The following is a 17,727-nucleotide window of genomic DNA, read 5'->3' on the forward strand; positions in this document are numbered from 1 at the left end:
CGGTCGTGGACCGTCACGTCCCCGGGTAGCCAGCTGGTCGCCACGAGAGCGAGAGCTGGTCTGGTGAGAGTCGCGTGAGCGGCTGTCACCAGTCTTCCGCCCCGTGCCGTGAACCTGACGCTGAGCGGACTCAGAGGTCTGGTTCCTGGCTGCACGGTCGCTGGTAGGCGACCGTACACTCGGTACCTCCCGCGAACGAGAGGCCGACACGGACCCTGATGCAGTGGCAGAACCACTGACACCAGGCGAGGAAGTACCGGTGGTTAGCTGGTACCCCTCTGGTCCCCGTAGTCTTCTTCCTTGCGGAAGAAGAGACGGGCCCCGCTCCCGAAGGAGCAGGAGGACCAGCGGAAAGAACCCTCCCGTCCCACCGAGGTGAGACGGGTCCCGAGAAGCTCCCGAGGGAGACTTCTTAGGAGGGAGGAGGCAACCTTCTTCTTCCTCGGCTGTGAAGCCTTAGAAGTCGAAGGGGAAGAGGCGGCAGCCGACGACGATGAAGAAGATGAAGACGACGACGACGACACCTTCCTCCTCTTCTTCGTCAGCTTCTCAGGACAGACGTAAGATCTGCTATCCAGGGCGGAGCCGGGGCTGCTGTAGCCGAAGCCACAGGGCCCGGACGCACCTGTACAGACAGACCAAGTCTGGGTAGTAACCACCACGAACAGGGACGACGTCAGCAGGTATGGGCATCTCAGGAACAGCAGGCACAGCCAGCCAGCACAGCATCAGTAGGGACAGCCAGCGCAGCAACGGCAGGGACAGCCAGCGCAGCAACTGCAGGGACAGCCACCAGCGCAAGCAACTGCATGGACAGTCAGCCCAGAATCGGCAGGTACGGCAGGCAGCACCGGAAACACAGGAAGTGGAGCAGCAGCCAGCAACATCCTGGTACCGGCGGCAGGTCCAGGGGCGAGCTCTTAGGGCAGCGGAAGTGTGGTCGCGGCAGCGCGGCAACCACGAGCGGCGGCGGCACGCCCCCCTCTCGGTACGGCGAACGGCACTTCACAGCGGCTGTAGGCAAGGGACTGTTACCACGTGAGGCGAGTACACCAGGTGAGGAGGGACGTCGTCACCTGGAGCGTGGTCACCACTCCATGGGTGACCGCAGTAGGCCCAGACATAGAACCGCAGCCCCTGGACACTAGCACGCCCTGCAAATGGAAGGACGCCCATACCTCACCAAGGTCCACCCTCGTGGCAGTAGCACCTGCGGAAATAACAGTAGTAGCGATTAGTGGGGGGGAAGTCCCTCGCGCGGGTGGGGGGGGGGCGAGCCCTCTCCGAACGAGTGGAAGACCCCGAATACAATTGTACATGCGGGCACAGAGCGCCCTCCCCCGCGCTCGACGGGTCGGGCGAGGAGAAGAACGCAGATAACCTCCCCCCCCCACCCCCCCAGGGGAAGGGCCATCTGTGGGAGCTGAGTGGGGCGGGGGGGGGGTGGGGCGGGGGGGGGGGGGGGGGGGGGGGGGGGGGGGGGGGGGGGGGGGGGGGAGAGAGAGGTCTCTCGTTCCCCACCCCCGCACAGCACCCATGTACCCAACAATAATAATAAGAGCCCGAGAGCAATCGTGCCCTCGGCCCGAATGCAAGGGCATAAGGATCAATTCCCTGACTGAGCGGAACTTGAAACCAAATAATATTGATGCAATCAATAATTAAAAAGGAATAAAATGAAAAAGAATCTTGCATTACGATTCACTTCACAATGAATAAGGGCCTCCGGATCGAGCGCATTTGCGCCCTCGGTACCGAGCGCAAGGGTAAAAGGATCCATTCCCGATTATGAATGGAAACCTTGATCCATAATGAATTGATGCAATCAAAATAAAATAATATGAAATGAAAAAGAATACTGCGCTTGCGATTTCACTTCATAACAAATAAAAAGGGGAAGGATCAATTCCCGGGAAATAGCGGAAACATTGATCTAAGTAAACAATGCAATCTCAATAAAATATGAAAATGAAAAAGAACTGCACTTGCGATTTCACTTCATTCAAATAAAAAGGGGAAAGGATCAATTTCCGGGTAAGCTCGGAAACTGATCCAAAATGAGTATTGCTACAATCAAAATAATATATATGAAAATGAAAAAGAATACTGTACTTGCGATTCCCACTTCCATACAAATAAGTTTTCGTGCCGAGCGCATTCGCTCGGCAACGAGCATACAGGTCAAAAAAAAATATATAAATGAAAAGAGCACTTACTTACGATTTCATCTACACATTTCCAACCAAAATATACGCTCGGAGCGAGCGCTCTCTGCGCCCTCGGCACCGAGCATACACAATACGAGGATCATTTCTGGGAAAATGAATTCCCGCACTTACGCCCTTCAGTCCCGGCACTCGGGTAATCGGAGGGCGTGGTGAAACCAAGATCCTCTAATTCACAATTGAATTCAATGGAAATAAATATGAAATGATTGTACTTACAATTCAGTTTCACTAGATAAATAGAAAAAGAAAAACACAACCATGCGAAAGCAACGACGATGAAGCGGGCAGAGAGCGATGATACACGTCCACACGCCAGCAGGCCGAAAGCTAAAGTGATTTGTTTACCTCCCAGTCGCGCGCGCGCGCCTGTCGGACAAGCAGTTAACTACCGAACCCCTTGTTCGAAAGCTTACGACCTATCCAGCTGCCGCTAGTACCTTCCTATTGTAAAAGGACCGAAGGTTTGTATGCCGTGTCGGAACAAATAGCAGCTACATAACTATATATCTTAAGAGAAGTTATGAGCAATTCCTCTCAGATACTCTAAAATATTTCTGTTCTCAAACTGTAGCACGACTGATTTTATACGAGCATCAGCTTCTCGGAATTTCTTCAATTTTATGGGCGGTGTTTGACCAGCAATCAACTGTTCGTAATAAAGATCTTGTCCTCGTTGCACCCTTTTCAAACTATCGATAAACTTCCATATTGTTGGATGTTGCATCCCTAGTTCATTTTGCAGCCTATGATGAGCAGCTTCGGCATGATTGTTGGTTCTATCCTCATCATTTATGCATAGTTCGTAAACATTCCAAATGTGTAACGGAAAAACCAAAAAAAAAGGGGGTGAATGTCTGCCATTGCCCTTCTGTTCATTCTTCCAACATAATTGTCTTCCAGCCAATCTAGAAGTTCTAGAAGTTTCTGTGGAAGAGTCATCTGCTAATTCCATTATAGCTGCTGCTAATACCGATCTGGGTGGTACAAATGCCAAGGCAATTATCATTTTAGCACGCAGAGCAAAACTGGCATCAGTATTGTATTGTTGAGATAATCCCAAAGATGTTAATTTTTTGTAGACATTCTGCGCGAAGTGGAAAAAACAGCCCCTAATATTAGTAGATGGGAAATAATATTGAAGACTTTTGAAATGTCCGATTTCATAATCACAGTATATTACTTCTGGCTGTAGACTTGGTTGAATTTCTAAAAGCATAGAAAACAATTTATCATAAGTTGTAGGTAGTTTATTTGGAAGTAGCGCGTAGATAAACGGATGCATACCACCGTGCATCTCACCAAGAATCACATACACTTGACAAAAAGCGGTGGTGTGATTTTGAACGTCCCATCAACAAAAACATTCTTTACTTCCTTAAGTAAATGTGTATTGCTTTCCTTTCCAAATATAATGATTCTGCAGGATGAATCTTGGTTGTCTGCTAGAAGAAATTTCTCCGATCCATAATTTTGAATATGAACAGGAATAACCAATTCTTCTAAAGATGTAGGATTAGGAGGGTATGCAGACAAATCTTTACGTTCTCTTCTCACCATTTTTCGCAAAGCACTATGACTAGGCATGACTCCTTGGCATGCTTCATGAACATTTTATAAACATTCATTAATCACAACAGATGTTTGTTCCATTGTTTCTGAAGCACGCAATTTTATTTTCGATACGATTTTCCCTTTTTCTACTTGAGCGGGGTCAGGATTATGCGAATGCTCATCGATATTTTTTACAATTTCACCATTCTTTACATGTATTCTCGCCTTGCATAGTCTTCTCCTTTCACATCTCCAAAACTCTGTGATGTTATCAGCTCCATGTCTATCAAAAACGTATATATAGCCATCTCACAAACTTTCCTTTGCCTCGCTGTGAGAGTATACCTGATGCCATTGTAGAAGGTTTACTCCAACTGAATATTTTTCTCTTGTCTCTTCGTCTATGCCAGTTGGGACGACTGGCCGCAGTCGACTGGCAACAGCGGTAAGAGAGAGAGAGAATTTTTATTATCTTTTGAAGGAAACTAGTGATTATTTTTTTTTAATCCCCTTTTGATTTTTGTTATTGTTGTTATTGGTTATAAACTCTTTCGAAGAAAACTGGTATTTATTGTCTATGGCCAGTTGGGCTGCGGCCAGTCGGCCCTTGCGGCCAGTTGGGCTGCGGCCAGTCGGCCACGGCCAGCTGGGCCATGGCCAGTCGGTCGCGACCAGTTATCCCATTCCCCCCTGAAATCATCCCCATAGGAGATGGGGGGGACGACAAAGGGAGGAAGAGGGGTTAGTGGGTCTGTGCCTGTTGTGACAGTGAGTACAACACTACCATTGCCTATGCCTTCGACGTCATGTGCCCAGCCACCAGCATTTGAGCATTTCACCCCAGTGGAGGAGAGGAGTAATAAGAGGAGGAGGGGTGAACTCCAGCCAACCAGTGGGACTCCTATCAGGCCTATAGAAGCCGAGATGGTTTAAGGCTGTGATGGTACTCGTTGGCACAAAGACCCTAATCTTACTCTCCCCCACATGTTTACTCCATGGATTGAGCCTGGAGTTCCCACCTATGCCACGTTGAGAGCTAGAAAAATTTCCGACATTTTCTTACTCTTTCTGGATGATCGAATGCTGGCAAGATTGTTCAGCGTGCCCCAACTGATTGCCTTGCCATTATGAGGGGCAATTACCATCATAAGGGCAATGTTGCCCTCAGGGACCTTGACTTGAGGGAACTGAAGGGTTGCATTAGGATTCTGATCATGTCAGCAGTGAGAACTGACAACCATACGACCTCGAGTGACATATGGACCTTACAGAGGGCAATCTTTGTGTAGATGTATGATGAGCGAGCATCCATTTGCGTCTGTAGGTGAGAGTTCTACATTTCGACCACCAAAGCAGAGGGCGGAAAATGATCTTGCACCAATAATGAAACTGTTCGATCACATGGTGGCGAATTGTCGGAGCAACTATAGCCCAGGGCCCCATCTCTATGTGGACGAACAGCTTGTTCCTTTTAGAGGTTGCTGTCCATTCAAGATGTACATGCCAAACAAACCAGCTAAGTAGGTACAAAGATTTTTATTTTGTTTTTGTTCATGTAATCATCTTTTCATTTATAAATAATTCTTTCTTTGTATCTATAGGAATAAGGAAATTGAAATATGATATTTACAAGTATAAAATATAATACATGCAGTCTCTGGTTATCAGCAGGGGTTCGGTTCCCGAGGGGGTGCTGATAAGCAAAAACCGCCATTAACTGAAACTCAGCGATTTATGGTGCCTCTGTTAGGTAAGTTATGGCGCTGGACAAGCACTCATAAAACCTGATCACCGATAACAGTCTGCCGATAACGATGACTGCCTGTGCATTATCTATTCATCTATAACTGTTGATATTTATTTGTCTGATAATTTCTCATTTGTATTTGTAAATCTTTTTCTTATGTGTATTAGGTACTTGAAATGTATTTATGTAGTGTTTTATTACTATTATTATTATTATCATCATCATAATTATTATTGATAATATAATATACATTATATAGTGGACCGCCCCCTTATTTGCGTGCTCTGGATATGTGGATTTCTCTCGCGAGCATTTCCCCACTTATTTGCGGAAAATTCGCCCACTCGCTGTACAGTGGTACCTCGAGATACGAAATTAATCTGCTCTGAGGCGGCCTTCGTATCATGAGTTTTTCGTATCTTGAACCGCATTTTACATGTAAAATGCCTAATCCGTTTCAAGCCCTACAAAAACACCCCAGTATTTCCAGGCCTACAACACATGTTCTAGGGTTACGACGCCAATCCAACGGAAGAAATATGACTCCAAAAAGGCAAAATACTGTACATACTTGAGTAATATTCAACTGCATGTAATGTTCAACCCCATTTTTACTGCATATATTAGGACTTTAGCATATGTCCCTTAGCAATAAGCCTAGCCTATGTTAGCAGTTGCTACTGTAGCCTAGTCTATGATTCTGACATCTAAACCTAAGAAGCTAAAAGCTTAGAATATGCCAATAAAATGTATAAATAATCAGTATGTACTCATTTCAAATAATTATTAATTAATCATTAACTATAAAAAAAAAAAAAAAAAAAAAAAAAAAAAACCTTCCAATCGTTTGTTTACATTCAGCTCTTACGAGTACTGAACAATCGTCAAGCAATCACTTTTCCTAGCACAAAATAAGCCATAAATTTTCATTAGTATCTCTCTTCAACTAATGAATCTACCAAACAGTATAATATCCATTCATTTCTATTCTTTATTCTATCTTTACCGAATAGAGATACCGAGTTACTGACAGCTATAATGAAACATATACATAATATTAAAACAGAAGAATAATTCTAGAAAATACGTATTTGTTGGCTTCAATATCAGTCTGATTTATTTTAAATTTTATGATATCTAATTCACAATTTTTTTTATTACATGTATTGCATGTACTCATTTCAAATAATTATTAAGTAACCATTAATTATTTTTACAAAAAATTGTTTACATCCAGCACTTACGAGTACCGAACGATCGCCAAGCAATCATTTTCCTAGCACACAGTAAGCCATAAATTTTCATTATCTCTCTTCAACTATTCTTTATTCAATCTTTACCTAATTTTTTTTTATTAAATGTATTGCATGAATAAGTTTTTCAATTAACAGCATCCTTTTACCAATAGAATTCATAGAGCACAAGGGGTAGATGCTGACCAACAGGAGAGCAGGATTTTATGGGGTGACTAGCATCAGGAACCAATGGGAGAGCGGGAGGATGGTGGTGAGTTTACTCAGTTGGCGGGGCGCGAGTTTTAAAATAGTTCTTGGTGGTCCGGGCGAATCTCAGGACTTTAGAGCAACAACCTTTCGTAACTTGAACTATTTATGTATATAGAGCCAAAAAATCTTTGTATTTGCTTTCATATCTCGAGTTTTTCGTAAGTTGAGCCTTTCGTATGTCGAGGTACCACTGTATTTTTCTATGAGAAATATCCAGAAATTCCTGATTTTCTTTATCAATTTCATCAAAAAGGGCACTTTTTGTGAGAAAACTATTAAAAAAACCAAGTATAAACATTTTTAGGGGGCTTTTCTTGAGCTTTAACTAACAAAATAGGCAGTTTTCAGCATTTTTATTGGAGTTCCAACTATTCGCGGAGGTGTGTGCGTTTTACACATCCCCCCACCGAATACAGGGGACCACTGCATATGTAATCTTTTGATTTTATAATTTCCATTTGTTACAATTCGCTATTTGATATCCTTTGACATTTATTAGTTACTAATTTTATTTCTCTTCCGAAAGATATGGTATCAAGCTCGTGTTGGCATCTGATGCCGATTTGCATTACATATGTAATGCTACCGCTTACTTGGGGAAGGACTCAGTCAAGGTGCCGAGAGGAATGACGTTTGGGGAAGTTTTTACGTTAGAGCTTGTGGAATCTTTTCACCAAAGGGGACACTCAGTGCCGACAATTAAGTTTTTCACAACGCTCCTGCTCACCTTGGCACTCGGGGAGAAGAGCACAAGCACTTGTGTGGCACCATTTGCCAGAAGCCTTATATTCCAAAGGCACTTTCTGAGAAGGTAGCAGCTCCCCCTCAAGGACTCTGTGGCTGTGTTCAATTACGAACACAATTCGACCCTTCACTGTCAGCAAGAAAACAGAACAAAGGTGATGTTGAGTTCCCAGCATCATGTTCCCCTGAGTTAGAGAAAAGGAAGACGGGCATTCAGATGTACTATAACTCGACAAATTGTTTAGTAACACGACGCTGGCCACTGTCTCTCTTCTATGGGTTATTAAATATAATTATGGTAAATTCTTATATTCTCTATTGAAGCCCTTCTCCAAGACGATGCCAAGGCGAAAGTTCCTCAAAGGAGATCGCCATTGAGTTCTGTGCTCCCCAAGCAAAACATGAGTTTTACACTTCAACCAACTTGTCGAAGGGACTCCAGGTGCTCATGCTGGAGACCTTCTAATTCATCGAGGCTGACCCAAGACCTGAGTTAGCCTGTGGCCACATCAAGCTTCCTAAGAGGATTCGCTGCAAGAGTCGCCCACCTAAGGACGACCACAGACAAACACTGCTTGTTCGCGGTGCAAGAACCCTGTTTGTCTGCAGCATCAAACTGTCTTGTGTCCGAAGTGTACCTGACAGTTGTAGGTAAGTTACATCCTGAAACTTTCTTTTTTACTACTTGTTTGAATAAATACTATAATTCTCATCTTTTCAAAATATATATCATCCATTTTTTACCCAAAACATTTTATTATTGGGACTTTATTTCCTTTTCAAATAAAATCTTTTGGTCAGAATTTTAATTTTATAGCTGTAGAATAATTGTCAAACATCCAGCAAGCCACCAAAAAGGTTTCATGCAAATTCACTCATTATTAGATAAGTAAATAACACCTTGAAGTTGACATACCCTTCGTCCATTTTTGATGGCAGATTTGGCTGTCGGAGCTGGTGTGGTCTGGGGGCATTTCGTTGACATACCTTAAAGGTAAGTTGGCATATCTCTATATATTCTTGTTCTCTATAGAAATGTGATATTTTGGTATATTTTCAAGCATAAATAAAGATCATATTTTAGAATAGATACAATGATTTTTATAAGAAATTTTCTTGGTGAATGTAGGTTTAAAAATGACCTTTAGATTTGGTCTGATATAACAGTAAATTACGTCTTGGAGCAGATTTTTGTTTACATATTTCCGTTCTACAATAATAAGTGTTTATTCTATAAACAAATTAGCCACTTCCTATTCCATTTAGCTACCCCCTAAAAATATTAAAGAAATTTTGACAATTTTTCTTGGCCATAGAAACTTAACCCTTATTTCTCATTTCAGATTATGACCTCTTCGGGTCTGACCCCTTCCTGGCAGTCACAAATTGTTTGTTTAGGGAGGTTTCCCTAAATTGTTTTATGTATATATGTATTTTTGTCAATAATTTGGTAGTTTTTTGTTTAATTTTTTAAATTTCTTTTTAATTAATTGTTAATTTGTAAATGGGTATTATTTATCTTTTCAGTAGTTTTTAGCATTGTTTGAAGTATTTTTAGCAAGACATTTTTAGCATTATTTGAAGTATTTTTAGCAAGACATTTTTAGCATTATTTGAAGTATTTTTAGCAACTAAATTGTTCAAGATTTTTTTTCTGAGCCGCGGTCTGGTTTGACTCTACTGCACCTAAATAGGGTGGTCAAATAACGAAACCTATCCAGGGTTAAAAATTTATTAAAAATAAATTTAACAAAAGTATAAAAAAAATACTTTCCCAATCTATTGACAAAAAAATACATATATACATAAAACAATTTAGGAACACCTTCTATACATAAAAAAATTTAGGAACACCTTATAAATACACAACAAAAAATTTGTGACTGCCAGGAAGGGGTTGGACCCTAAGAGGCCCTAATCTGAAATGAGAAAAAATTAAAGCTTTTTTTGGCCAAGAAAAAAATTGTCAAATTTTCATGAATTTTTTTAGGTAGCTAAATGGAATAGGAAGTGGCTAATATTTTCATAGAATAAACTCATTTCATCCTAGAACGGATTTATGTAAAAAATCTGCACCAAGACATAATTTAAGGCCTGTCCACACAACCGGGCCTGATTGGCGGACCTCCCCTATTAACGGGCACACTTGATGGGCAAACCGTCAAACTGCCAGATGGGTCTTGTAGCAAAATCACCATGGTGGTGCTCGATGGCTTTTACTGAGCCATTCTTTGCACCATATTCTCTTCTTTTTCATCACACACACACAGCAATTATCATGCTACACTATCTTCTTCTTTGCGGTAGGCACCATGTTTATCGTACCGCACTGAACACACTACTGGCATCATCGGGCACGCCCACCTCTCCATCGCTTCACCTGTGTGGACAACATTCACGGGTGAGCCCGTCAGAATTTGCCCGTCAACCCCGGAGCACGCCAATTAGGCCCGCTTGTGTGGACAGGCCTTTACTGTTATATCAAGGGCCAAATCTTAAAAGTAATTTTTGAACCTCCTAGTTTCACCAAGAAAATTTCTTTAAAAAATCATTGTATCTATATAAATATATAAAATATATTTATTTGCGCATGAAAATATACCAAAATATCAGAAATTCTACTGAGAAAAAGAATATATAGAGTAGAGATATGCTAACTTACCTTTCAGGTATGTCAACAAAATGGCCCCAGACCACACCAACTCCAACAGCCAAATCTGCCACCTGAAATGTAGGAAGGGTATGTCAACTTCAAGGTGTGATTTACTAATCTAATAATCTGTGGATTTGCATGAAACCTTTTTGGTGGCTTGCTGGATATTTGATAATTACTTTGCAGCTATAAAATTAAAATTCTAATCAAAAAATTTTATTCAAAAATGAAATAAATTAAAAAAGTCCAAATAAAATATTTTAGGTAAAAAATGGATATATATATCTTGAAAAGATAAAAATCATACTATTTAGCAAACAAGTTGTAAAAAAGAAAGTTTCATGATGTAACTTACTACAACCATCAGGTACATTTTGGACACAAGACAGTTTGATGCTGCAGGCAAACAGGGTTCTTGCAACGCGAACAAGCAGTGTTTGTCTTGTGGTCATCCTTAGATGGGCAGCTCTTGCAGCGAATCCTTTTAGGAAGCTTGATGTGGCCACAGGCTAACTCGGGTCTTGGGTCAGCCTCGATGAATTTGAAGGTCTCCAGCATGAGCACCTGGAGTCCCTTCGACAAGTTGGTTGAAGTGTAAAACCGATGTTTTGCTTGGGGAGCACAGAACTCAATGGCGAACCTCCTTGAGGAACTTTCGCCTTGGCATCGTCTTGGAAAAGGGTATGCTTGAATAGAGAATGTAAGAATTAACCATAATTATATTTAATAACCAATAGAAGAAACACAGTGGCCAGCGTCTTGTCTCACGTATACAATTTGATGTAGCACACAGCTGATTGAATGTGTGTACACCCCCCTTCGTTGAGTTATAGAACATCTGAATGTCCGTCTTCCTTTTCTCTAGCTCAGATGAACCATGATGCAGGGAACTCATCAGCACCACCTTCTTTGTCCTCGTGACTTGCTGACAGTGAAGGGTCAAATTGTGTTCGTAATTGAACACGGCCACCGAGCCCTTGAGGGGAAGGACCTTTTCACAAAGTTCCTCAGGAACGTAAGGCTTCTGGCAAATGGTGCCACACAAATGCATGCCCTTATCTGCGAGTGCCAAGGCGAGCGGGAGCGTCGTGAAATACTCATCAGTTGTCACTGTGCGGCCCCTTTGGTGAAAAGGTTCCACAAGCTCTAACATAAAAACTTCCCCAAGCGTCATTCCTCTCGGCACCTTGACTGAGTTCTTTCCCAAGTAAGCGATAGCATTACACATGTAATGTGTATTAGCATCACATGCCAACATAAGCTTCATACCAATCCTATACGAAGTGAAATAGAATTAGTAACTAATAAATGTATAAGAATATCAAACAGCAAATCAGTAACAAGTGAAAATTATAATAAAATCTAAAGAAATAATAATAATAATAATAAAACTACATAAATACATTTCAAGTACCTCATACACATAAGAAAAAGCTTTACAAATATGAAGGAGAAATTATCAGATAAATAAATATCATATCAGATAAATAAATATCAAACAGTTATATAGATAGATAGAATAATGTATTATATTTTATACACAAATATTAATTTCAACTTCCTTATTCCTATACAAGAACAAATATATAAATATGAAACAATTATCTATAAATAAATAAAAAATAAAAAAATTACATGTAAAAAAACAAAATGAAAATCTGTGTACTTACTTAGCTGGTTTGTTTGGGATATGCACCTTGAACGGACAGCGACCTGTAAAAGGAACAAACTGATCGCCCACAGTGAGGTGGGGCCCAGGTCTGTAGTTGCGCTGACAATTTGCCACCACGTGATCGAACAATTTCCTTATTGGTGCGAGGAGATCATTTTTCCTCCTCTCTGCTCTAGTGGCCGAATTGTCGAAGCGTAAAAGTCTTGCCAACAGGGCAAATCGACTCTCGGTCATTGTACATAAGTACAAAGAACTGGCCTCGATAGGGTCCCACATGTCACTCGTGGTCGTATGGTTGTCAGTTCTCACTGCCGACATGATCAGAATCCCAATGAAACCCTTCAGTTCCCTCAGGTCAAGGTCCCCCAGGTCCAAGTCCTCGGAGATAGCAATGCCCTTGTGATGGACATCGGCTCTCACATGGGCAAGGAGCTCATTGGTACGCAGCACAATCTCTGCCAACATTTGATCATCCAAAAAGAGCGAAAAAAAGTCAGACATTTTTCTCGCCCCCAACATGGCAGAGGTGGGACCTCCAGGCTCAATCAGTGGGGTAAACATGTGGGGGAGAGCAGGGTTAGGGTCTTTGTGCCAACGAGTACCATCAAAGCCTTCAACCATGGCTGGCATGAGTTCACGCCTCCTCCTCTTTTTACTCTCCTCCACTGGGGTCAGACGCTCGAAAGCTGGTGGCTGGGCATGCGACGTCGATGGCATAGGCGATGGTGTTGTTGTACTCACTGTCACAACACCAGGGAGACAAATTAATTCAGATGCTGCCCGTTTGTTAACATATTTCAGGAAGGTAAAGGGCATTTTCCCATACAATATCTGTACCAGTCAGGATTTCCTTTACTACTGCAAAACAATTAACTTACAAACATTTTCAGAATGGAGGATGGCTAAGAGAAAAACCACTGGATAAGAAAGAGATGTTTCAAGTTTCTGCCTGTGTTTACTACTCTCTTACATTAAACCATTTTAATAACCTAGTCAAATAGACTATACACAATGATATACATTTATGATAGACTGAATTCTTGAGCAGTGAAGTATATTTGATAAAATGCTTCCAAAAGAAAACAAAGGGAGATTTCTGGCACACACTGTCATCATTTGGGGAGGCAGCTAATAATTTTTATCAGATAAGTCTAGTAGGAGGAGAGGGAAGACAGCATCTCAGTTGCGGTTCTGACCAATTTTAATAAAACACTTATTTTTACTTCCTGTAACTTTTCTTACATAATATAGATTACCTTGGCAATTAGAACTTTATTACCACTTACATCAATTTATTATTACTTTGCTAATCTTTGATGAAAATATATTACTTTGCGAATTTTGGTCATGAAAATATATTACTTTGCTAATCTTGGTTATGAAAATATATTACTTTGCTAATCTTGGTCATGAAAATATATTACTTTGCTAATCTTGGTCATGAAAAGTTATTGTTCAAGACCAAGTTGGCCATTGCTTTCATAAATTTGCTTTGGTGTGTGAAAGTATGAAAAAAAAATATACCTGTTCTTGAATATAAACCATCCAAGAAAGTTCATATATATTAGTGAAACATGAACCAAAATCCGATGACTGACCTGTGATTCATCATGTTCGTCGTTCCAATTCAAACAAGTCAGAGATGTAACCCTTTCTACATTCAAAGTGAATACTTTAGCTATCACCATGATAGTTTCCCATTTCTTGGCGGACTCGAAAAAGTGTGATGTTGCCATATTCACAAGTAACCCAGACCAGGGGGAAAGTTTTGTTTAGGACTCTACTAGGGCCTTTTTAATGAGGTGGTGAATGCCCAACAGCTGATTATGATAAAAAAAATAATGTGACACTGGAAAAGGAAGACATAAATGGATGGCACTGGTCATGCTACTTATCAAGTCTTGCAAGGCACACAGGAAGGGCACCCCAGGTAAAACTGGCACTGCCCTCAAAAAAAAGGAGTGCTTAAGGCATCTGGCGCAGCTTCCAAAGACACAAGAGTGCCAGAAATCACTAGCGCAGCCTCCAGAGAGGCACAAGTACATGTCGCCACTGATCTTCGTTTTACACTTTTGGTAGTATTTACATTCTTCTTTGGTTTAGCCATACTCGAAAATGATAACCCTGGTCTAACATACTACTGGCTTAATAACTTCTGTTTAGCCTCTGAAAATGTGATGCGTTCAGTTACCCTTCATGTCTACATCTTTTACCATGATATCAACTTCCCAATTTTGAGGAGGAGGATTATCATCTCCAGTACATTGTGCTTCTTTATAGCATACACCATACTCTGGTTCACTACTTAACACACATGGTGGGGTTGCCCACAAGACCCTAATATATGACCATATGCTTGACAATAAAACATCTCCTCAGCCTTGGGATATATTGCCTAACCTTCAAACGTATACCAAGCTTTTTTTTTTTTTTTTTTTTTTTTTTTTTTTTTTTTATAACATTAGGTGAGAATGTCATAATTCATTTTGGAACTAAAGCTAAGGCTCCAATGATCTTCCTTCTTTCAATTCTAATCACACTTGATCAGGTTTCTCTTCTGAGTATGTCGTCAGTTGGGGTGAAAATATCATTCTCTTAGTGATTCCTAAAAAGCATGTTTTTTTTTTACGTACTCAACATCTTATTTTTACTCCTCTGAAAAGCAATATGTAATGCTTTTGATTTTTCACTTTCTTTTGGTGAGGTCAACTCTACTGTCAGTCACCCACCCCCCTCAGGTGATATCTTAGGCTCTAGGCTACAATACTTTACAAAGTCTGTATACACATTAAAAATGTCACCATAACAAACTTCTGTGATTTTCACATATTTAATCATTTCAAACTAAAGTAAGACCAATAGGATATCAAAAAACAAAACTTGTTGCCATTAATAAATGTAAACCAAAAATTTTCCTGTCTTCACTTTTATGCACTTGCACTAATGTGAAGGATAATACAATTGCTCTTTTTCTCTCAAAATTTCAATGAAGTAAAGTTCCAAATTTGAAGAGCAAATTATATTATTATTATTTATTATAAAGAATTAGTTTATCCAGATCTGCAAATACAGGTCTTGATATATTAAAGGCTTATTAGAGGTCTGATACTGGGGCTGTGTAATTGTTGATGGAATACTGCATGCTAATTTGGCAGCTATATCAACTTTTTCGTTACCTTCAGTTCCCACATGTGCTGGAATCCAACATATTTTTACTTAATAGTCCTGATTGAATAAGTTGATGAATCTTTATTTGGATTTCTTATACAAGATGATTTGGCGGCTTTTACTTGTTTATAGTATCAATAGCACTTCGTGAGTCACTGAAGATTATGGTGGATATTGCACTCTTCTCAAATATGTCTAATGCTATTCGTATGGCTGTGAGTTCTCCAGTATATACTGATGATATTGGGGGAAGACTTTTCATTAATTTGTCTTTTGGGAATGCTGAAGCTCCAACTCCAGTATTGGTTTTTGATCCATCTGTATAGATCATAATCTCCTTTTCTTCTGATGTGTTCCAGTGTGTGTTGGGGGTACATCTCCATGTTTGTCAAATTTCTTTTTAGAGGATATGATAGAGCAGTAAATATTTTTATTAGTTTCAAAGTCTAGGGTGGTGGGCGTTCTATTGTTGGATGGAAAATTGATGTAATATGTGAATTCATTAAATATTTGGTTCTTTCTGGGAAAGAGCTAGCTAGCACTATGGTCTTCAAATCTTTGATTATAATTCAGAGCAGATAGCAGCGGGAGATGTTCCTGCTTGAAGGGAAAGGCCCCTAGGCATAATTATCAAGTTGCAGTGATGTTTACAGGGTAATATACCTACTTCTGCTAACAGGGAGTCTATTGGGGATGATGAAAATGCTCCTGTGCACAAACGTATTCCTTCATGATGTAATGCATCTAGTGTTTTTAATGTTGCTTCTGAGGCAGAGGAATATATTGGACAACAATAATCTATCAGTGGAAATTTTTGAATAAAGCTATACATAGCTTAACTATTTGGTTTGTTTTAACCATCCTTATCTGTTATAGAAATATGATTGCATTTCTTTTATTTATCAAAAATTGGAATCCTACTGATTTCGCCCAGTTGGTAATATTTGTGATGGCCGTATTGAAGACTCTTTGGGTATGTCTTAGTGTGCTACTTGAATAATATATGGCAAAGTCATCAACACACAACAAACTGTTTTTAACTCCTTTTGGTAAATTTATTGTAATATCATAGATTGCTAAAGCAAATAGAGTACAGCTTAAGACTGCCTTGAGGGTTTCCTTCTAATTTATAAATATTTGAATAAAAATGTTCTATTTGAATTTGGAAAGTTCTGAGAAAATGTTTAATAAAAATAGGTAAATGGCCTCTTATTCCTTCAGAATGAAGCTTTTGCATGATAGTCTCTCGTGTTGTACCTCATGCTTTTCTATGTTAAAAAAAAAAAAATATTGCCACTTAATTTTTCTGAGATCAAATTCTTTTTTGATATGATCTTCTAGACAAAGGTTAGTGGATCAAGGGTTTGATTGACCAGCTATTGATCCTGATTGCATTGATGTTAGAACTGAATTTTTTATGACATATGTTAGGCATGTATTGACCATTTTTTTTAGCATTTTGTATAAATTGCTTATCAAAGATTTAGGTCTATAATTGGATGGATTACTTGAATCTTTCCCAGGTTTGTTTATTGGGATAATGAGAGCGTGTTCTATTTAAACTGGAAAAACAAGTTTTATCCAGATGGTGTTATAGAATTTTGGTAAATATGATTTGGCAATGGGGCTAGTCTCTGTATCATTTCAAATGTCTTTTATCATGGCATGGGGACGATGGATGACATGAATTTAGAGCATTATTAAATTCATCCATAGTAACTACATAATTACATTCTAGATCTTTATTAGTTTCAAAATTGAGTATGGTATTTTTTCCTTCCGTTCTTATATTGAAAATGTTTATTTAGATTGGAGTAGGTACTTGTCTTCAAAGTGCTTCCTAATTATGTTCGCTATTTCATATGGGTCATGATATTATTTCCCATTTTGGTTTACTGCACTTCTTGAGCGTCCTATGTACCTTCCGTTTTTTCCTTAGTTTTTGCCAAATATTTCATAGATGTATTTGTTGACAAGCTAGATGACATTTCCTCAGATATTACAAGTTTTTGGAATTTGGAATTATATATTTATTACATAACTGTTTAATATATAATTGATTATGTTGATTACTTCTACTATCCTGTTTAGAATGTTTGTATGGTTGGGAAATTTGTTGAGGGCTTTGAGCCATGGCTAAAGTCTGCTAAGATTTAGACTTAAACGTGTTTGATTTTACTTAAAAGTTGCTAAGTTTGGAGTCCACCATGGGACAGAGGAATTTTTAGGGTGTGGTTTTGATTAGGTATGCTTTTATCGGCAGCATTTATCAAATTCATTGAAAAACTCCACGTGTTGTATTGTGGTTTTGATTACATAGAAATGGTGGTATATATTTCTGGTATGTGTTAAATTAAGTAAGTGTACCAATTTTATCATTTAAATAATTTAGGACAATGGGGAAGTGGTCAATGGTACATGAATCATCCAGGACATTCCACTCAAGTCTTTCAGCTAAG

The 17,727-nt window shown here is 39.7% G+C and overlaps 1 protein-coding gene across 4 annotated transcripts in view; it reads right to left on the reverse strand.

Annotated features, from left to right (window-relative positions):
* Positions 1 to 17,727, reverse strand: part of LOC135205785 (heterogeneous nuclear ribonucleoprotein U-like protein 1) — a gene marked incomplete at its 5' end in the record, with an annotated part of 44,662 nt that overhangs the window by 18,763 nt on the left and 8,172 nt on the right. The window contains 4 exon segments of one of the 4 annotated variants that reach the window (XR_010312604.1): positions 9,494 to 9,694; positions 10,438 to 10,499; positions 10,784 to 11,702; positions 12,099 to 12,840. 4 annotated transcript variants of the gene reach the window in all.

The sequence above is a fragment of the Macrobrachium nipponense genome, chromosome 24 (genome assembly GCF_015104395.2).
Source record: "Macrobrachium nipponense isolate FS-2020 chromosome 24, ASM1510439v2, whole genome shotgun sequence".
Classification (NCBI taxonomy): Eukaryota; Metazoa; Arthropoda; class Malacostraca; order Decapoda; family Palaemonidae; genus Macrobrachium; species Macrobrachium nipponense.